The 23,816-nt window shown below is 40.3% G+C and overlaps 1 non-coding gene across 1 annotated transcript; it reads right to left on the reverse strand.

Annotated features, from left to right (window-relative positions):
* Window positions 1–1,207: 1,207 nt before the first annotated feature.
* LOC148569289 (small nucleolar RNA R71) lies at window positions 1,208–1,315 on the reverse strand. The gene has a single exon (XR_015881709.1). It is a non-coding gene; the product is annotated as a small nucleolar RNA R71 (small nucleolar RNA).
* Window positions 1,316–23,816: the final 22,501 nt, after the last annotated feature.

Raw genomic sequence — 23,816 nt, forward strand, 5'->3', positions numbered from 1 at the left:
TTTGAAGTTTGTTACTTGCTTGTTAAGAAAGATTCAAACTTTAAGTTCTAGAATCATATCTTGTGATTTCTTATGAATCAAGTCATTGATTGTGATTTTAAAAATCAAATCTTTTTCAAAACTAATTCCTATCATATCTTTTCAAAATATCTTCTTATCTTATCTTGTTCAAAAATATCTTTTCAAAATATCTTTTCTAACTTCCTAACTTCTTATCTTTTCAAAATTTGTTTCAACTAACTAACTAACTTTTTGTTTGTTTCTTAACTTTTTCAAAACCACCTAACTAACTCTCTCTCTCTAATTTTCGAAAATATCTCCCCCTTTTTCAAAAAATTTCTTTTTAATTAACTAATTATTTTTATTTTTATTTTTTATTTCAAAAATTTTCGAAAAAAAATACTAAACAATTTTCAAAAACCAATTTTCAAAAATCACTAACCCTTTTTCAAAATAATTTTCGAAAATTATTCCTCCCCCATCTCATTCTATTTATTCATTCATATCCTAACATCTCATCTCACATCTCTTCCATTCTCACAGATGTATTTCTCCCTTTACATCACATTCTTTATCTCCCCCTCTTTTCTTCCACTCACAAAGGGATCCCTATACTGTGGTATAAAGGATCTCTATTATTATTATCATTTTCCTGGCCATTCTTCCTTGTCATATGAGCAGGAGCAAGGATAAGGACATTCTTGTGGAAGCAGATCCAGAACCTGAAAGGACTCTGAAGAGAAAATTAAGAGAAGCTAAAATACAACAATCCAGAGATAACCTTTCAGAAATTTTCGAACAGGCAGAGGAGATGGTAGCCGAAAATAATAATAATGGAAGGAAGATGCTTGGTGACTTTACTGCACCTAATTCTAATTTACATGGAAGAAGCATCTCCATTCCTGCCATTGGAGCAAACAACTTTGAGCTGAAACCTCAATTAGTTTCTCTGATGCAGCAGAACTGCAAGTTTCATGGACTTCCATCTGAAGATCCCTTTCAGTTCTTAACTGAATTCTTGCAGATATGTGATACTGTTAAGACTAATGGAATAGATCCTGAAGTCTACAGGCTCATGCTTTTCCCTTTTGCTGTAAGAGACAGAGCTAGATTATGGTTGGATTCTCAACCCAAAGACAGCCTGAACTCTTGGGATAAGCTGGTCACGGCTTTCTTAGCCAAGTACTTTCCTCCTCAAAAGCTGAGCAAGCTTAGAGCTGATGTTTAAACCTTCAGACAGAAAGAAGGTGAATCTCTCTATGAAGCTTGGGAAAGATACAAACAGTTGACCAAAAAGTGTCCTTCTGACATGCTTTCAGAATGGACCATCCTGGATATATTCTATGATGGTTTATCTGAGTTATCAAAGATGTCATTGGATACTTCTGCAGGTGGATCCATTCACCTAAAGAAAACGCCTGCAGAAGCTCAAGAACTCATTGACATGGTTGCTAATAACCAGTTCATGTACACTTCTGAAAGGAATCCTGTGAATAATGGGACGCCTATGAAGAAGGGAGTTCTTGAAGTTGATACTCTGAATGCCATATTGGCTCATAATAAAATATTGACTCAGCAAGTCAATATGATTTCTCAGAGTCTGCATGGAATGCAAGCTGCATCCAACAGCACTCAAGAGGCTTCTTCTGAAGAAGAAGCTTATGATCCTGAGAACCCTGCAATAGCAGAGGTAAATTACTTAGGTGAACCTTATGGAAACACCTATAACTCAACATGGAGAAATCATCCAAATTTCTCATGGAAGGATCAAAAGCCTCAACAAGGCTTTAATAATGGTGGAAGAAACAGGTTTAGCAATAGCAAACCTTTTCCATCATCAACTCAGCAACAGACAGAGAACTCTGAACAAAATGCTTCTAATTTAGCAAATCTAGTCTCTGATCTATCTAAGGCCACTGTAAGTTTCATGAATGAAACAAGGTCTTCCATTAGAAATCTGGAAGCACAAGTGGGCCAGCTGAGTAAAAGGATCACTGAAATCCCTCCTAGTACTCTCCCAAGCAATACAGAAGAGAACCCAAAAGGAGAGTGCAAGGCCATTGACATAAGCGCCATGGCCGAACCTGAGAGGAGAGGCGAGGACGTGAATCCCAAGGAGGAAGACCTCCTGGGACGTCCAGTGGTCAATAAGGAGCTTCCCTCTGGGGAACCAAAGGACTCTGAGGCTCATCTAGAGACCATAGAGATTCCATTGAACCTCCTTATACCCTTCATGAGCTCTGATGAGTATTCCTCTTCTGAAGAGAATGAGGATGTTACTAAAGAGCAAACTGCCAAGTTTCTTGGTGCAATCATGAAGCTGAATGCCAAATTATTTGGCATTGATACTTGGGAAGTTGAACCTCCCTTGTTCATCAATGAACTAAGTGATCTGGATCAACTGACATTACCTCAGAAGAGACAGGATCCTGGAAAGTTCATAATACCTTGTACCATAGGCACCATAATCTTTAAGGCTCTGTGTGACCTTGGTTCATGAATAAACCTCATGCCCCTCTCTGTAATAGAGAAACTGGGAATCTATGGGGTGCAAGCTGCTAAAATCTCATTAGAGATGGCAGACAGCTCTAGAAAACAGGCTTATGGACAAGTAGAAGATGTATTAGTAAAGGTTGAGGGCCTTTACATACCTACTGATTTTATAGTCCTGGATACTGGAAAGGAAGAGGATGAATCCATCATCCTAGGAAGACCTTTCCTGGCCACAGCAAGAGCTGTGATTGATGTTGACAGAGGTGAACTAGTCCTTCAATGGAATGAGGACTCCCTTGTGTTTAAAACTCAAGGATCTCCCTCTGCAACCATGGAGAGGAAGCAGAAAAAGCTTCTCTCCAAGCAGAGTCAACCAGAGCCCCCACAGTCAAACTCTAAGTTTGGTGTTGGAGAGTCTCAACAAAGCTCTGCACATCTGTGAGGCTCCATGAGAGCCCACTGTCAAGCTATTGACATTAAAGAAGCGCTTGTTGGGAGGCAACCCAATGTTTATCTAATTCTTATTTTTATTGTTTTTCATGTTTTCTTAGGTTCATGATCATGTGGAGTCACAAAATAAATATAAAAATTGAAAACGGAATCAAAAACAGCAGAAAAAAAATCACACCCTGGAGGAGCATCTGCCTGGCGTTCAAACGCCAGAACAGAGCATAGTTCTGGCGCTGAACGCCCAGAATGGGAGCATCCTGGCGCTGAACGCCCAGAACAAGCATGGTTCTGGCGTTCAACGCCAGAAATGGCAGCAAATGGGCGTTGAACGCCCAAAATGGGCACCAACCTGGCGCTGAACGCCCAGAGTTGTGTGCAAGGGCATTTTGCATGCCTAAATTGGTGCAGGGATGTAAATGCCTTGACACCTCAAGATCTGTGGACCTCATAGGATCACCTCAGGATCTGTGGACCCCACAGGATCCCCACCTACCTCATCATCTCTCTTCCCATTCATGATCATCCCTTCTGTTTTCCATTTACCACTCACATCCATACAACCACTACCTTCAAAATTCAACATCTCTCTCCCACCCAATCCCACCCATATGGCCGAATATACACATCCATCCATCTCCTCCATATCTTCTTCTTCTTCTTCTTCTATTCTTTCTTCTTTTGCTCGAGGGCGAGCAACATTCTAAGTTTGGTGTGGTAAAAAGCATAGCTTTTTTGTTTTTCTCCATAACCATTGATGGCACCTAAGGCCAGAGAGGCCTCTAGAAAGAGGAAAGGGAAGACAAAAGCTTCCATCAAGGGTCTATAGCTCAGTGGTAGAACATTTGACTACAAATCAAGAGATCCCTGAGACACCTCAGGGGATACATTTTCTTCCACACAATTATTGGAAGCAACTAAGGGTGGAACATCAAGAGCACTCCATCATCCTTCATGAAATCAAAGAAGATCTAAAAGCAATGAAGGAGGAGCAACAAAGACAAGGAAGAGACATAGAAGAGCTCAAGGACATCACTAAGGTGGACTCATTCCTTGTTCTTACTTTCTCTGTTTTTCGTTTTCTATGTTATGTGCTTATCTGTGTTTGTGTCTTCATTACATGATCATTAGTAGTTAGTAACTTTGTCTTAAAGATATGAATGTCCTATGAATCCATCACCTCTCTTAAATGAAAAATGTTTTAATTCAAAAGAACAAGAAGTACATGAGTTTCGAATTTATCCTTGAACTTAGTTTAATTATATTGATGTGGTGATAATGCTTCTTGTTTCCTGAATGTATGCTTGAACAGTGCATATGTCTTTTGAAGTTGTTGTTTAAGAATGTTAAATATGTTGGCTCTTGAAAGAATGATGACTAGGAGACATGTTATTTGATAATCTGAAAAATCATAAAAATGATTCTTGAAGCAAGAAAAAGCAGCAAAGAACAAAGCTTGCAAAAAAAAAAAAAAAAAAAAGAAAGAAGAAAAAATAGGCGAAAAAAAAAATAGAAAGAAAAAGAAAAAGCAAGCAGAAAAAGCCAATAACCCTTAAAACCAAAAGGCAAGGGCAAATAAAAAGGATCCCAAGGCTTTGAGCATCAGTGGATAGGAGGGCCTAAAGGAATAAAATCCTGGTCTAAGCGGCTAAACCAAGCTGTCCCTAACCATGTGCTTGTGGCGTGTAGGTGTCAAGTGAAAACTTGAGACTGAGCGGTTAAAGTCAAGGTCCAAAGCAAAAAGCAAAGAGTGTGCTTAAGAACCCTGGACACCTCTAATTGGGGACTTTAGCAAAGCTAAGTCACAATCTGAAAAGGTTCACCCAATTATGTGTCTGTGGCATTTATGTATCCGGTGGTAATACTGGAAAACAAAGTGCTTAGGGCCACGGCCAAGACTCATAAAGAAGCTGTGTTCAAGAATCATCATACTGAACTAGGAGAGTCAATAACATTATTCGAAATCTGAAGTTCCTATAGATGCCAATCATTCTGAACCTCAATGGATAAAGTGAGATGCCAAAACTATTCAAGAGGCAAAAAGCTATAAGTCCCGCTCATATGATTGAAGCTCTGTTTCATTGATAGTTTGGAATTTATAGTATATTCTCTTCTTTTTATCCTATTTGATTTTCAGTTGCTTGGGGACAAGCAACAATTTAAGTTTGGTGTTGTGATGAGCGGATAATTTATACGCTTTTTGACATTGTTTTTAGTATGTTTTTAGTAGGATCTAGTTACTTTTAGGGATATTTTCATTAGTTTTTATGTTAAATTCACATTTCTGGACTTTACTATGAGTTTGTGTGTTTTTCTGTAATTTCAGGTATTTTCTGGCTGAAATTGAGGGACTTGAGCAAAAATCAGATTCAGAGGTTGAAGAAGGACTGCTGATGCTGTTGGATTCTGACCTCTCTGCACTCAAAGTGGATTTTCTGGAGCTACCGAACTCGAAATGGCTCGCTTCCAATTGCGTTGGAAAGTAGACATCCAGGGCTTTCCAGAAATATATAATAGTCCATACTTTGGCCAAGAATAGACGATGTAAACTGGCGTTCAACGCCAGCCTTCTGCCCAAATCTGGCGTCCAGCGCCAGAAAAGGATCCAAAACCAGAGTTGAACGCCCAAACTGGCACAGAAACTGGCCTTCAACTCCACAAATGGCCTCTGCACGTGCTACACTTAGGCTCAGCCCAAACACACACCAAGTGGGCCCCGGAAGTGGATTTATGCATCAATTACTTACTCATGTAAACCCTAGTGACTAGTTTATTATAAATAGGACCTCTTACTATTGTATTAGACATCTTTGGTCTCAGTTTTATTCCATTGTTCATCTTAGGAGACTATTGATCACGTTTAGGGGGCTGGCCATCTCGGCCATGCCTGGACCTTCACTTATGTATTTTCAACGGTAGAGTTTCTACACTCCATAGATTAAGGTGTGGAGCTCTGCTGTTCCTCAAAGATTAATGCAAAGTACTACTGTTTTCTATTCAATTCTTCTTATTTCTCTTCTAAGATATCCATTCGCACCCAAGAACGTGATGAAGGTGATGATTATGTGTGACGCTCATCATCCTTCCCCCTTATGAACGCGTGCCTGACAAACACTTCTGTTCTACATGAATTAAGCTAGAATGAATATCTCTTAGATCTCCTAACCAGAATCTTCGTGGCGTAAGCTAGAAAGATGGCGGCATTCAAGAGAATCCGGAAAGTCTAAACCTTGTCCGTGGTATTCCGAGTAGGATTCAATGATTGAATGACTGTGACGAGCTCCTAACTCGCGATTGCAGGGCGTTAGTGACAGACGCAAAAGGATAGTAAATCCTATTCCAGCATGATCGAGAACCGACAGATGAATAGCCGTGCCGTGACAGGGTGCGTGAGCATATTATTCACTGAGAGGATAAGATGAAGCCATTGGCAAGGGTGATGCCTCCAGACGATTAGCCGTGCCGTGACAGGGCATTGGATCATTTTCCCGAGAGATGACCGAAAGTAGCCATTGACAGTGGTGATGTATCACATAAAGCCAGCCATGGAAAGGAGTAAGACTGATTGGATGAAGATAGCAGGAAAGCAGAGGTTCAGAGGAACGAAAAGCATCTCCATTCGCTTATCTGAAATTCCTGCCAATGAATCTACATAAGTATCTCTATCCCTTTTATTGTTTATTTTAATCTAATAAAGTATCATGTTTAAATCCGCCTGACTGAGATTTACAAGGTGACCATAGCTTGCTTCAAGCCAACAATCTCTGTGGGATCGACCCTTACTCACGTAAGGTTTATTACTTGGACGACCCAGTACACTTGCTGGTTAGTTGAACGGAGTTGTGTCCACACATAGTAAAGAGCCATAATAATGATTCCATACAATAACAAAGAGTACTACATTAATGTGATCACAATTTCGTCCACCACGCCCCCCCCCCCCAAACCCCTCTCTTCCCTCTCTTCTTCTCCAATCACACCACCACCACCCAGCCACCACCACCGAACCACCATCACGCCGCCGACCACCCAGACGCCGCCACCACCAAACCCCCTTCCTCCTTCCCCCTTCTTTCTTCTTCTTCCTTCTTCTTTCCCCTCCACGACCACCACCCCACCGCCGCCGTCACCACTGCCCAACGCCACCCACACGCCCCCCTCCCTTCCCCTATTACCCCCCCCACCCCCCATTACCCCTACCTTTCCCTCCCTTCCTCCGAACAGCAGCCACCGCCGCCGCACCACCCTCTTCCACCGCGCCGGACGCCACCGCCGTCATCCCCAGCCACCTCTCTGCCCCACTCTCTTTCTTACGCCTACCAGGTTCCGACGAATGCCACCCTTCTATCCTTCGTAGTTAATTCATATTTTTCTATTTATGTTCATCATTAGGCTAGTTAGATATACATGTTGTAGTGGATTTTAGGTTGTTAGGTAGCCTAGGATGTGGTCAGTGGATTTAGGTCTGTTTAATTGCGCTGTTCGTGTTTCTTGTTTCATTATTTTCGCAATTCTGCTGTTGCTGTGAGGTTAGTTTTGTTCATATGCTGTAATTTCTTGTTTCATGATGCTCTTTACTCTGATTTTTCATGTTCTTATTCCTTATATGTAATTGCAGCGGTATTTTTTATTCATATGAACTCTTCTGTTGTTGTTTATTTTCTGGGTCAATCCAATTTTAGCCGGAATGCTGCCCAAATCTCTGTAAAATATTTCCATTCATGTCTTGATTTTGGCATTTTCAACTGTGCTTTCCTTAGATTTAACCAAAACAATTCATGAATGCCAAGGCAAGCTTTCTTATTCTTTTTGATTTCCTGGTTCATAATTTTCATTTTTGATGTTTGATTCCAATTTTTTCTATTTCTATATCTATTTGAATCATCATCAACCTGTTTTCCTTATTTGGATATGAGTTACTTATAGCTTCTAACTGTGAATACTTGTTACTTGGAATATTTTCATTATGCCACTTACTTTAACCCACTTTTTACTAACTCACTAATGTTGACTTCCTAAACTCTTTTTCAATTCCAACCTAACCTTTCAAAACTTCTCTTCTGATTTTTTTCACTTTCTTTTAACATTCTAACCATGGCATGATGTTAATTTTTCTATTTAACATGAATTCAATTACATTTTGGATTGTGAATTCTCTTTTTCGAACTTTTAACTCCTATCCTTAATGCACATTTACTTAACTCATTTTCCTCATCCTTTTGCTCGTTTGCCACCTTGTGTTTCTTTTGATTATTTGCCTATTTGTTTTCCTGTTTTCACTATATCCTGGTTTTCTATTTTTCAGGATGTCTGCCAGCCAAAGAAAAAGAAAAGGAAAGGCTACTACTGAAAAACGGAAAAGAGGAGAATCCTCCATGTCCATTATGGATATTATGCATGATGACTCCTGGCGGGAGAAAAATTTTACCCTGCAGGAGAAGGCTGACCAGCTACTCCCTGCTAATGATCCAGTAAAGTTTGCCAACCGATACTGTGAGCTGAAGTATCCAGTGTTTGCAACCTCCAGGAACCTATACCTGGAGAGGACCTTGAAAATCCCAGAAGAACTCTAGCAATACCGCTCTGATCAGATCAAACAAAGAGGCTGGTTCTTTCTGGAGAGAAACCTGACTGAGGTCAATGCATCTTGGGTTAAGGAATTCTACTGCAATTACTTCAAAACTTCTCTAGATGCAGAGAACCTTAGAGAAAAGCAAATTCTGGTCACTGAAGAGGCCATTGAAGATGTTTTGAAACTTCTGCCTAAAACTGATCAGCTGGATGGTTATCAAAGAGCTGAAGAGGACATGCGCTTCATGAAGTTTGATTGGGATGCAGTCAAGGCCCGGATAGCCCTTGACCCGACCGTTCCTTGGATTATGGGTCAGAACACTACCATGCCAAAGGGAATCAAGCGGATTTACTTGAATGATGAGGCTCGGCTATGGCATCAGATACTTAGCAACTTTATTATGCCGAGTACTCATGAGACTGAGATACTAGCCACTATGATCACCCTCCTATGGTGTGTGATGGAGGGTAAGGACCTGTACCTGCCACGCTTTATCCGGTACTATATGGCCAGGTTCCACGTCCGAGGCACTCTTTCCTTTCCCTATTTGATTACACAGCTAGGCCGTCGAGCTGACGTGCCTTGGGGGGATGCTGATGAAAAGCCACCTGCTGTAGAATGCAAGAAGATTATCCCTTACAGTAGGAACTTTCTGGCTTTAGGCTACAGACCTCCTTTCCTCACTGCTTCTGGTGCCACAGCCACACCATCTGCCGGCCTTTCTTCCTCTACAACTGCCCCAGCTACCCCTGCCACCACCACTGCACCTCCAACTGCCCCAGAGCCCGTCTATCATCTAGTGTACCGCCTGTTTCGACGGCTTGACCAGATGGAGCGTCGCAACAAGCGACGCTATGAGCACCTGAAGCTGATGATACGATCTGGCGACATCCCCTCCGAGCCTGACACACCATCCGAGGCATCTAAGGAGGAGGCGGATGTGCCCGAGGCTGCGACTCATCCACAGCAGGAGGCAGAGCAGGCAAGCACCCAGAAGGCAGCACACCAGTAGGAGACCCCGCATCAGATTCAGGCTGTAGACCCCGAGATCCCTATCCAGTCAGCACCTCCTCTGCCACAGGCAGCTCCTCAGACCACCACCACAGAGACTCCAGCTATCCGTCCTTCCAGTGATGACACCCCTTCACACCCTGTTTGAGTGAGCACCAGGGACGATGCTACATTTTAAGTGTGGGGAGGTCGCCATCTCTGGCGTATTTTTTGGTGAACCACTACATACTCTTTTTATTTTATTTTTCTATTTTTCTGTATTTTTCTCTTTATTTTTATTTTTATCTCTCAGTACTTATTTATTGCTATTTTTATGTATTTTTACTCTATTTTTGCATTTTGTATTTTTAGTTCATATTTTAGCTATTTAGTTTTAGTTGCAATTCTACTTATTAGTTATAGAAATTGTGGATTAATTAGTATAGTTTACCCTTTTTTTTAGCATAAGATAGCTTAGTTTAAATTGAAAAATATAAAAAGGAAAGTAAACTAGGGACTTGAACATAATAGAAACAATCCACACACCTGTATATATAGCATTACATGTTAGTTAGTTAACAACATTTCATCAAGGAGAAACACTAGAACTTTAAAGCCATTCAATATAAATTTTACGTTGAGAATAATGGGAATTTTTAACTAAACCTGCATGACATACATAACTGATAAATGATTTTTGAGCTAGAGAACACACAGCCTGTGAGTTTTGAGCTTAATTGTATGGTTACATTCAAACCATAATTTTTATTCCTGTGTGTTCCACCCTTCTTATTTATCCTGATGTTCTTTACTTTGTTTTAATCTATATGTCCGATTATAGAATATAACTGCATACCAAGAGAGTGATTGAGGCCATTATTTGATTTTTTGCTCACTTATCCCAAAATAGCTTACCTTTTACATCACCCTTGTTAGCCCTCTTGAGCCTTTAAATCCCCTTTTATTCTATAAACCACATTACTAGCCTTAAGTAGAAAAACAAAATAAAAATCCCAAGTTGAATCCTTGGTTAGCTTAAGATAGAAATTGTGTATGGTTTACATGTGGGAAACCTATTGGGAACATGGATGATAAAAACAAAAAGGTAGAAAAGTTGAAAAGAATAAAATAATTCAAATAAAAATTTTGGGAAGCATGCTCATGTGAAATCAAAATAATTGAATTACCATGTGCATTAAAAAAAAGTGTTATTTTTTAGTATTTGAATAAAGGGGACACAAAAGAATTCCCCAAATGTGAAATAAAGCAATGCACATAGGATAAAAAAAAATAAACATTGAAACATGAGCATGTAACATCAAAAGTGGGAAAATATGGGAAAATAGGTAAAGAAGCTTTGCTTTACAAAGTATGTATGTTAGGTGAGATCTTAGACTAATTAAGGATTCACTTATTAGCTCACTTAGCCTTATACATATACCCTTACCTTTACCTTGGCCCCATTACAACCTTAACTAAAGACCTCATGATTTTTGGTATGTCTATATTCTATAATTGTTGATTGGTTAGATGAAGAACAAAGTTATAGAAAGCAAGAATAAAAAGAAGAATAGAGTGATTAACCCAATAAACACTGAGTGACTAGAGAGTAAACACAAAATCCAGTGAGGGTTCAATAACTCATTAACATATATCTCTGCTTGAATTATTAATTGTCTTGCAAGTTTATAAAATGTTTTTCTCTCCCATCTCAACTCTAAAAGTGCTTTATCATTATCTAAGGTTTGACTATATATGACTCCTTGAGAATGTGAATTAATTCAACTACATGCAAGCTTTATATACAAGTGAATAAAAATTAGAATTGCATGATGCATCTAGGTAGTTGCATTTAGATTAGATTGTATTGCATGATATTCCACCACTTTAACCTAACATTACTCTTGGATTTAACATGAGGACATGCTATTGTTTAAGTGTGGGGAGGTTGATAAACCCATATTTTATGATATATTTTGTGCTTAATCTGAGTGATTTATTCAATCCTTCACCCACTTATTCATATTAATTGCATGGTTTTACTTTCCCTTCCTTATTATGTGATGTATGTGAAAAACATGTTTCCTATGCTTTAAAATTAATTATTTTAATTACCTTTATTTCCATTCGATGCCGTGATTAGTGTGTTGAGTAGTTTCAGATCTTCTAAGGTAGGAATGACTTAAAGGATGGAAAGGAAACATACAAAAATGGAAGGAAAGCACAAAATAGAGTTTTTGGAGAAATTGGCATCCACGCGATCGCATGGACGACGCGGCCGCATGCCAAGCGCGAAGAAGCAGCGACGCGGCCGCATGACTGACGCGACCGCGCTCCTTAAGCAGAACACATATGACGCGGCCGCATGACTGACGCGACCGCGTGACAAGGAAAACTCCGAATGACGCGACCGCGTGACCCACGCGGACGCGTGGTAGAGGCCACGCACCAGAAATTGCAGAAAATGCTCCCAGCAAATTCTGAAGCCTTTTTTTGGCCCAAATCCAAGTCCAGAAGGCATAGACCAGAGGTTATGAAGTGGGGGAATGCATCCATTCAAGGGAGACTCCACTTTAGTTAGTTTTCATGATTTAGATTTAGTTTAGATAAAGGTTCTCTCCTCTCTCTTCTCTCTTTAGGATTAGGATTTAGAATTAGGATTTTATTCGCTTTCAGGATTATCTCTTTATCAGGTTCAATATTCCCTTTTATTTACTTTTGCAATTTAATTTATGAGTTCTTCTATGTTACAGATTACTCTTTTGAATTAATGTTATTTGAGGTATTTCAGTTTAATATTGCTTTCTTTTATTTACATTATTGTTATTCCCATTTGAAGACATTTTTATTCCAGTAGATTTACTTTTCTCCTTTTGGTCTTGTGATGAGCGGATATTTTGTACGCTTTTTGGGGATAATTTCATATAGTTTTGAGTATGTTTTAGTTAGTTGTTAGTCTATTTCTATTAGTTTTTAGGAAAAATTCATATTTCTGGACTTTACTATGAGTTGTGTGTTTTTCTGTAATTTCAGGTATTTTTCTGGCTGAAATTGGAGGAGCTGAGCAAAAATCTGATTTAGGCTGAAAAAGGACTGCTGATGCTGTTGGATTCTGATCTCCCTGCACTCAAAGTGGATTTTCTGGAGCTACAGAACTCGAAATGGCATGCTTCCAATTGCGTTGGAAAGTAGACATCCAGGGCTTTCCAGAAATATATAATAGTCCATACTTTGCACAAGGATAGACGACGTAAACTGGCGTTCAACGCCAGTCCTCTGCCCAATTCTGGCGTCCAGCGCCAGAAAAGGATCAAAAGCTGGAGTTGAACGCCCAAACTGGCATAAAAACTGGCGTTCAACTCCACAAATGGCCTCTGCAAGTGAATTGCTTAAGTCTCAGCCCCAGCACACACCAAGTGGGCCCCAGCACACACCAAGTGGGCCCCAGAAGTGGATCTCTGCATCATCCATCATAGTTTATCCAATTTTTGTAAACCTAGGCTACTAGTTTAGTATTTAAACAACTTTTAGAGATTTATTTTGCATCTCATGACATTTCAGATCTAAACTTTGTATTCTCTGACGGCATGAGTCTCTAAACCCCATTGTTGGGGGTGAGGAGCTCTGCTGTGTCTCGATGAATTAATGCAAGTATTTCTGTTTTCCATTCAAACACGCTTGTTCCTATCTAAGATGTTCATTCGCGCTTAACTGTGATGGAGGTGATGAGCTGTGACACTCATCACCTTCCTCAAATCATGAACGTGTGCCTGACAACCACCTCCGTTCTATATACGATTGAATGAGTATCTCTTAGATTCTTTAATCAGAATCTCCGTGGTATAAGCTAGAACTGATGGCAGCATTCATGAGAATCCGGAAAGTCTAAACCTTGTCTGTGGTATTCCGAGTAGGATTCAAGGATTGAATGACTGTGACGAGCTTCAAACTCTTGAAGGCTGGGCGTTAGTGACAGACGCAAAAGGATAGTAAATCCTATTCCAACCGGATCGAGAACCAACCGGTGATTAGCCGTGCTGTGACAGAGCGCGTGAGCGTAGTTTTCACTGGGAGGACGGAAGGTAGCCATTGACAACGGTGATCCACCAACACACAGCTTGCCATAGGAGGGCGTGCGTGCACGAATCAGAAGACAGAGGAAAGCAGAGATTCAGAAGACAAAGCATCTCCAAAACTCCAACATATTCTCCATTACTGCACAACAAGTAATCTTTAATTTATGTTCTCTTGATTATTCACAATTCAACTGATAAACATAATTGACTTCCTGACTAAGATTTACAAGATAACCATAGATTGCTTCAAACCAACAATCTCCGTGGGATTCGACCCTTACTCACGTGAGGTATTACTTGGACGACCCAGTGCACTTGCTGGTTAGTGGTACGCGTTGTGAAAAGTGTGATTCACAATTCGTGCACCAAGTTTTTGGCGCCGTTGCCGGGGATTGTTCGTGTTTGGACATCTAACGGCTTATTTTGTTGCTTAGATTAGGAAAAATTTTCTCTTTTTGGTTTAGAGTCTTTTATTATTTATCCCTTGTTAAAACACTTTAAATTTATAGCTCAGTTAATTAGAACGTGGTGTTTATGTTCATGGTAATTGGCTATCATATTTTTTAAAACCTTTTTCAAAAATAATTTTTTCTGTTAAATCCTGTGCCAAACTTTAAGTTTGGCGTTTTCAAAAATAATCTTTCTTAAAATTTTCGAAAATTTTCATAACTCATTTGGCTAGAGCATTAATCTGTGTTCTTGGCAATTGGGTTAGAGTCTTTTATATTCTTTTCAAAACCTTCTTTTTCATAAATAATATTTTTTCTATTAAATCTTGTGCCAAACTTTAAGTTTGGTGTTTTCTTGTTGATTTCCCTTTGGTTTTCGAAAATTTTGGTTTGGTTTTCTAAAAATTTTAAGTTTGGTGTTCTTTCTTCATGTTCTTGTGTTCTTGTGAGTCTTCAAAGTGTTCTTGAGTTTTCCTTGTGTCTTGATCTTAAAATTTTTAAGTTTGGTGTTCCTTGGTGTTTTCCCTCCAAAATTTTCAAAAACAAGGAGCATTAGATCTAAAAATTTTAAATCTTGTACTATCTTATTGTTTTTCTCTCTCCTCACTAAATTCAAAAATATCTTTTCAAAATATCTCTTCTAACTTCCTAACTTCTTATCTTTTCAAAATTTGTTTCAACTAACCAACTAACTTTTTGTTTGTTTCTTAACTTTTTCAAAACTACCTAACTAACTCTCTCTCTCTAATTTTCGAAAATATCTTCCCTCTTTTTCAAAAATTTCTTTTTTTTTAACTAATTAATTTTTATTTTCTTTTACGAAAAAAAAAATATTTTTAATTTCAAAATTCAAATTCTTTTTAGTTATTTTATTTTATTTAAGTATTTACTTCTTATAAAATAAAATAAATAAAAAGATAAATCAATCCAAGTTATATCCATATATCCATCATGGACATAAGTGGAAATGAACAGTCCAAGAGGACTCTGGGGTCATATTCTAACCCCTCTACTGCTTCATATGGGAGTAGCATATGCATACCCTCCATTGGAGTTAGTAGCTTTGAGTTGAATCCTCAGCTCATTATCATGGTGCAGCAAAGTTGCCAGTATTCCGGTCTTCCACAGGAAGAACCTACAGAGTTTCTGGCACAATTTTTACAAATTGCTGACACAGTACATGATAAGGAAATAGATCAGGATGTCTACAGACTATTACTGTTTCCATTTGCTGTAAAAGATCAAGCTAAGAAGTGGTTAAATAACCAACCTAAGGCCAGCATAAGAACATGGAAACAGCTGACAGAAAAATTCCTGAATCAGTATTTTCCTCCAAAAAGGATGACACAGCTAAGGCTGGACATCCAAGGCTTTAAACAAGGAGATAATGAATCTCTTTATGATGCCTGGGAGAGATACAGAGAGATGCTACGAAAATGCCCCTCTGAAATGTTTTCAGAGTGGGTTCAGTTAGACATCTTCTACTATGGGCTTGCAGAAGGAGCTCAGATGTCTCTAGATTACTCAGCTGGTGGATCTATCCATATGAGAAAGACAATTGAAGAGGCTCAAGAGCTCATTGATACAGTTGCCAGGAATCAGCATCTGTATCTAAGCAGCAACCCTTCCATGAATGAAGAGGTTAAAACAGTAACTGCTGAATTCAGTACTATAAAACAAGCTGCTGAATTCAATCAGCAATTGGATTTTCTAACAAAGCAGCTAGCTGAATTCAAGGACAGGCTACAGGAGACAAGGATAGCTAATATACATATGGACGAACAGTTTAAGCAAACAAAGCAGCAGCTATCAAGGCAAATAGCAGAAGAATGCCAAGCAGTTCAATTAAGAAGTGGGAAAACATTAAATACCCCACCTCAAGGCATCAAAAATTCAAGAAATGAGCAACCCACCAAAGATTCACCTGAGGACAGTAAGAGCCCAGGGAAAAATAATTCTGGCACTAAAACGCCAGAAAATGGGTGGAAGGCTGGCGCTGAACGCCCAGACCATGCCCAAAACTGGCGTTCAGCGCCAGGAACAAGGCAGGATTGGCGTTCAACGCCAGAAATGGGCAAAAATCTGGCGTTGAACGCCCCAATGGGGCAGAATCCAGCGTTGAACGCCCAAAATGGGTACATTTCTGGCGTTCAGGCGCCAGGAACAGACAGTGAGCTGGCGTCTAATGTCACTCCAGCTTCTGACTCTGGCACTCAATTGCCAGTGAGGGATCAGACACACACAAGTGCTGATAACAACCCCTCTAAAAAGGCTTCTTTAACCACTAAGGTTGAGGAATATAAAGCCAAGATACCTTATCCTCAAAAACTCCGGAAAGAGGAGCAGGATAAGCAATTTGCTCGCTTTGCAGATTACCTAAGGACTCTTGAAATAAAGATTCCATTTGCAGAGGCACTTGAGCAAATACCTTCTTATGCCAAGTTCATGAAAGAGATCTTGAGTCATAAAAAGGAGTGGAGAGAAACAGAAAGAGTTCTCCTCACTGAAGAATGCAGTGCAGTCATTCTGAAAAGCTTTCCTGAAAAGCTTAAAGACCCTGGGAGTTTTCTGATACCATGCATATTAGAAGGTGATTGCACCAAGACAGCTTTATGCGATCTTGGGGCAAGCATCAACCTGATACCTGCATCCACTATCAGGAAGCTTGGCTTAACTGAAGAAGTTAAACCAACCCGGATATGTCTCCAACTTGCTGATGGTTCCACTAAATACCCATCAGGCGTGATTGAGGACATGATTGTCAGAGTTGGGCCATTCGCCTTTCCCACTGACTTTGTTGTGCTGGAAATGGAGGAGCACAAGAGTGCTACTCTCATTCTAGGAAGACCCTTCCTAGCAACTGGACGATCCCTCATTGACGTCCAACAGGGGGAAATAACCCTGAGAGTCAATGATGATGAGTTTAAGTTGAACGCTGTCAAAGCCATGCAGCATCCAGACACATCAACAGACTGCATGAAAGTTGATCTCATTGACTCTTTGGTAGAAGAGATCAACATGGCTGAGAGTCTCGAATCAGAGTTGGAAGACATCTTTAAAGATGTTCAGCCTGATTTGGAGGATTCAGAGGACGTGAAAGAGCCTCTGAACTTTCTTCTGAAAGAGGAAAAACCTCCTAAACCCGAGCTCAAGCCACTACCACCATCCTTGAAATACGCATTTCTGGGAGAAGGTGACACTTTTCCAGTGATCATAAGCTCTGCTTTAAATTCACAGGAAGAGGAAGCACTTATTCAAGTGCTAAGGACACACAAGACAGCTCTTGGGTGGTCCATAGGTGACCTTAAGGGCATAAGCCCAGCTAGATGCATGCACAAAATCCTATTGGAGGATAATGCCAAACCAGTGGTTCAACCACAGAGGCGGCTAAATCCAGCCATGAAGGAAGTGGTGCAGAAAGAGGTCACCAAATTACTAGAGGCTGGGATTATTTATCCCATTTCTGATAGCCCCTGGGTGAGCCCTGTTCAAGTCGTCCCAAAAAAGGGAGGCATGACAGTGATTCATAATGAAAAAAATGAACTGGTTCCTACAAGAACAGTTACAGGGTGGCGCATGTGTATTGACTACAGAAGGCTCAATATAGCCACCAGAAAGGATCATTTTCCTTTACCATTCATAGACCAGATGCTAGAGAGACTAGCAGGTCATGATTATTACTGCTTTTTGGATGGCTATTCCGGCTATAACCAGATTGCAGTGGATCCCCAGGATCAAAAGAAAACAGCATTCACATGTCCATCTGGAATGTTTGCTTATAGAAGGATGCCATTTGGGCTATGTAATGCGCCTGCAACCTTCCAGAGATGCATGCTCTCTATTTTCTCTGACATGGTGGAAAAATTTCTGGAAGTCTTCATGGATGACTTCTCAGTATATGGAGACTCATTCAGCTCCTGTCTTGATCACCTGAAACTTGTTCTGAAAAGATGCCAAGAAACCAACCTAGTTTTAAACTGGGAAAAGTGTCACTTCATGGTGACTGAAGGAATTGTTCTTGGGCATAAAATCTCAAACAAGGGAATAGAGGTGGATCAAGCAAAAATAGAGGTAATTGAAAAATTACCACCACCTGCCAATGTTAAGGCAATCAGAAGCTTTCTGGGGAATGCAGGATTCTATAGGAGGTTTATAAAGGATTTTTCAAAAATCGCAAAACCTCTAAGCAATCTGCTAGCTGCCGACACGCCATTTGTGTTTGACACAGCATGCCTGCAGGCGTTTGAAACGCTGAAAGCTAAGCTGGTCACAGCACCAGTCATTTCTGCACCAGACTGGACATTGCCATTTGAGTTAATGTGTGATGCCAGTGATCATGCCATTGGTGCAGTATTGGGACAGAGGCATGACAAGCTTCTGCATGTCATTTATTATGCCAGTCGCATTCTAAATGATGCCCAGAAAAATTACACAACCACAGAAAAAGAACTACTTGCAGTGGTTTACGCCATTGACAAGTTCAGATCATACCTAGTAGGATCAAAAGTGATTGTGTATACTGACCATGCTGCTCTTAAATATCTACTCACAAAGCAGGATTCAAAACCCAAGCTCATCAGATGGGTATTGCTTCTGCAAGAGTTTGATATAGAAATAAGAGACAGAAAAGGGACAGAGAACCAAGTGGCTGATCATCTGTCCCGAATAGAGCCAGTGGAAGGGACGTCCCTCCCCTTTCTTGAGATCTCTGAGACGTTCCCTGATGAGCATCTATTTGCCATTCAGGAAGCACCATGATTTGCCGATATTGCAAACTATAAAGCTGCAAGGTTCATACCCAAGGAGTACAATCGAATACAAAAGAAAAAATTAGTTACTGATGCAAAGTACTACTTATGGGATGAGCCCTATCTCTTTAAGAGATGTGCAGACGGAATTATCCGTAGGTGTGTCCCCAGAGAGGAAGCACAGAGAATCCTATGGCATTGCCATGGATCTCAATATGGAGGCCATTTTGGAGGTGAGCGAACAGCCACCAAGGTCCTCCAATGTGGCTTCTATTGGCCCACACTCTATAAAGATTTCCGAGAGTTTGTACGTAACTGTGACAGTTGCCAACGAGCTGGTAATCTGCCTCATGGTTACGCCATGCCTCAACAAGGAATCTTGGAAATAGAGTTGTTTGATGTATGGGGAATTGACTTCATGGGACCTTTCCCACCATCATACTCAAACACTTATATTCTGGTGGCAGTTGACTATGTATCAAAATGGGTTGAGGCTATTGCCACACCCAACAATGATACTAAAACAGTGCTGAAGTTCCTCCAGAAACATATCTTTAGCAGGTTTGGTGTCCCTAGAGTGTTAATCGGTGATGGGGGCACTCACTTCTGCAATAAACAGCTTTACTCTGCCATGGTTCGGTATGGAATTCGCCACAAAGTGGCCATACCATATCATCCACAAACCAATGGGCAAGCTGAAGTCTCTAACAGAGAATTAAAGAGAATCCTGGAACGGACAGTAAATACCCGTAGAAAGGATTGGGCAAGGAGCTTGGATGATGCTCTGTGGGCTTACAGAACAGCATTCAAGACCCCCATAGGGACCTCTCCATACCAACTCGTGTATGGTAAGGCATGCCACTTGCCCGTGGAACTGGAACATAAGGCCTACTGGGCAACCAGATTCCTAAACTTAGATGCCAAATTAGCAGGAGAAAAATGATTGCTCCAGCTAAATGAGCTAGAGGAATTCAGATTCACAGCTTTCGAAAATGCCAAGCTTTATAAAGAAAAATAAAAAAATGGCATGACAGAAAGCTGTCATCTAGAATCTTTGAACCAGGACAGAAGGTCCTGTTGTTTAACTCTAGACTCAGGCTATTCCCCGGGAAACTGAAATCCCGGTGGAGGGGACCATACGTGATTACAAGTGTGTCACCATATGGTTACGTGGAGCTTCAAGATATTGATTCTGATAAGAAGTTCATTGTCAATGGACAAAGAATCAAGCATTATCTTGAAGGCAACATTGAGCAAGAATGCTCAAGGCTGAAGCTAGATTAAAAGCTCAGCAAGGTCCAGCTAAAGACAATAAAGAAGCGCTTTCTGGGAGGCAACCCAGCCATGGGGCATTAATCCTCTAAGCATTTTGCCCTATTTTCCTTTTTTATTTGTTTATATAAAGTTTACTGACACTAAGGTAAAGGATCAATTGCATAAGTTTACAGGGTTACAGAAGGAATTTGCACACAAAACAGAGATAGGGAGCTCAATGGCAAGAAAACGCCAGTAAAGGGGCATTTTGGGCGTTCAGCGCCCAAAATGGGCATCCACTGGGCGCTGAACGCCAGTAATGGCAGCAATTTGGGCGTTCAACGCCAGAAATGGCCACCCACTGGGCGTTGAACGCCAGGAATGGCAGCAAATGGGCGCTGAACGCCCAGGAGATCAGCATTTGGGCGCTGAACGCCCAAAACAAGCAGTGTTTGGGCGTTCAAACGCCAGGAAGACAGGGAGGAGCCAAATCCATTTATCCTACACGTATTTCCATTTTAATTTCAAATTTTATGCTTCAAGGCATGATTTTTACATGAACATGTCAAGAACCCTGATTTCTAAAAACCTTAATTTCTAAAAATCCATCTTTCCAAATTCAATCCAACTCTCTTCAAAATCTTTTCTGAAAACAAATCTATCTTTTTCATTCAAAAATCTTTTCAACTAATCCATATCTTTTTTTTATCTTCATATTATCTTTTTCAAAATCCAAATTTATCTTTTTCAAAAATCTATCCTATCTTTTCAAAATTACACTATATCTTCTATCTTATCTTTTTCAACTCAATCTTTTTATCTTATCTTTTCCAATCTTTCGAAAAACCACCCCCCACCCCTTTAAAATTGGGTTCGGCCTCCCCCTTCCTCCATCACCAAGTGCACCTCGATCTCCTTCTATCCCTCTCCTTTCTTTTCTTTTGCTTGAGGACAAGCAAACCTCTAAGTTTGGTGTGTTTATCCGGTATCACTAAGATCATGGCTCCCAAAGAAAAACAATCCACTCCAAGAGGCAAGAAAGAGAGCATTCCAAAACCACTTTGGAATCAAGGGAAGTTCTTATCTAAAGAACATTCAGACCATTATCTTAAAGTAATGGGTCTGAGATCAGTGATCCCGGAAGTTAGATTCGATCTGAAAGAAGATGAATATCCGGAGATCCAGGAGCAAATTCGAATCAGGAACTGGGAAGTCCTAGCTAATCCTGAAACGAAAGTAGGAAGGAACATGGTCCAGGAGTTCTATGCTAATATGTGGCAGACTGACAAGCAAAGACTATCTGGAATTGCCTGCTACGAATTTCGGACCATGGTCAGGGGAAAGATTGTTCATACCACCCCTGACAAGATCAGAGAGATATTAAGGCTACCTCAGCTAAAGGATGATCCAGACTCCTTCAACAGGAGGATGATGAGAGCAGACATTGGCCTGGATAAGATTCTAGAGGACATATGTATCCCTGGAGCCAGTGGACCACCAACACAAAGGGCGTCCCAAATCAACTCAAGAGGGAGGATCTCAAACCAGTTGCCAGAGGATGGCTGGACTTCATTGGGCGTTCTCTGTTGACCACTAGCAACCGTTCTGAAGTCACAGTTAAAAGAGCAGTGATGATTCATTGCATCATGATGGGAAAGGAAGTGGAGGTTCATCAGCTGATTTCAACTGAGCTCTATAAGATTGCTAACAAAAATTCAAAAGAGGCCAGGTTGGCTTATCCAAGCATGATTTCTCTGCTCTGCAAGGACGCTGGAGTCAAGATGGGAATAACTGAATATATCCTAATTGAAAAGTCAATCACCAAAGCATCAATGGAGAGACAACAAGCACAGGAGGATCTTATCAAGAAGAGAGCACAGGAATTCCTCCCAGAGATTCCTCAAGCGGAATATTGGGAATATCTTGAGACGTCTGTCACCAAGATACAGGAAGCTATGGAGCAGATAATAAAACAACAGAAGGAACACAGTCAAATGCTGACCCATATGTTTAAAGAACAAGAGGAGCAGGGACGTGACTTAAGGGAACTGAAGCGCCAAAAGTCTTCTGTAATACCAAGCCTCCCAAGGATCAGAGGAACCCCCATACCCCCAGAATAAAGGTTGTTAATTTCCAATTTCTGCCTTAACTCTGTGACAGTGTCCTTATAAAAAGTCTGCCTTAGAAGTCATATAATAGTAATTAGTACCTATTTGATTTTATCTCCAATTAAGCTATAGTTTATTTTTCTCATCATCATTAAACATGAATAAAATAGTAGATCTTTTGAATAAGAAGCAATAAAATTTCGAGTTTAATAAAAGAAATTCTAATTGGTTAAATGTGGTGGCAATACTTTCTGTCTTCTGAATGAATGCTTGAACAGTGCATATGTCTTTTGAATTTGTTGTTTAAGACTGTTAAATATGTTGGCTCTTGAAAGAATGATGAACATGAGACATGTTATTGATAATCTGAAAATCATAAAAATGATTCTTGAAGCAAGAAAAAGCAGCAAAGAACAAAGCTTGCAGAAAAAAAAAAAAGCAAGCAGAAAAAGCCAAAAGCTCTTAAAACCAAAAGGCAAGGGCAAATAAAAAGGATTCCAAGGCTTTGAGCATCAGTGGATAGGAGGGCCTAAAAGGACTAAAATCCTGGTCTAAGCGGCTAAACCAAGCTGTCCCTAACCATGTGCTTGTGGCGTGCAGGTGTCAAGTGAAAACTTGAGACTGAGCGGTTAAAGTCAAGGTCCAAAGCAAAAATAAGAGTGTGCTTAAGAACTCTGGACACCTCTAATTGGGGACTTTAGCAAAGCTGAGTCACAATCTGAAAAGGTTCACCCAGTTATGTGTCTGTGGCATTTATGTATCTGGTAGTAATACTGGAAAACAAAGTGCTTAGGGCCACGGCCAAGACTCATAAAGAAGCTGTGTTCAAGAATCATCACACTAAACTAAGAGAATCAATAACACTATCTGAATTCTGAGTTCCTATAGATGCCAATCACTCTGAGCTTCAATGGATAAAGTGAGATGCCAAAACTGTTCAGAAGCAAAAAGCTACTAGTCCCGCTCATCTAATTAGGATCTGAGCTTCAATCAAAAACTCTGAGATATTATTGCTTCTCAACCTATTAGTCTTCTATTTTATTTGTCTAGTTGCTTGAGGACAAGCAACAGTTTAAGTTTGGTGTTGTGATGAGCGGATATTTTGTACGCTTTTTGGGGATAATTTCATATAGTTTTGAGTATGTTTTAGTTAGTTGTTAGTCTATTTCTATTAGTTTTTAGGAAAAATTCATATTTCTGGACTTTACTATGATTTGTGTGTTTTTCTGTAATTTCAGGTATTTTTCTGGCTGAAATTGGAGGAGCTGAGCAAAAATCTGATTTAGGCTGAAAAAGGACTGCTGATGTTGTTGGATTCTGACCTCCCTGCACTCAAAGTGGATTTTCTGGAGCTACGAAACTCGAAATGGCATTCTTCCAATTGCGTTGGAAAGTAGACATCCAGGGCTTTCCAGCAATATATAATAGTCCATACTTTGCACAAGGATAGACGACGTAAACTGGCGTTCAACGCCAGTCCTCTGCCCAATTCTGGCGTCCAGCGCCAGAAAAGGATCAAAAGCTGGAGTTGAACGCCCAAACTGGCATAAAAACTGGCGTTCAACTCCACAAATGGCCTCTGCAAGTGAATTGCTTAAGTCTCAGCCCCAGCACACACCAAGTGGGCCCCAGCACACACCAAGTGGGCCCCAGAAGTGGATCTCTGCATCATCCATCAT

This window comes from Arachis ipaensis, chromosome B4 (assembly GCF_059453495.1).
Source record: "Arachis ipaensis isolate K30076 ecotype BB chromosome B4, ASM5945349v1, whole genome shotgun sequence".
Lineage (NCBI taxonomy): Eukaryota > Viridiplantae > Streptophyta > Magnoliopsida > Fabales > Fabaceae > Arachis > Arachis ipaensis.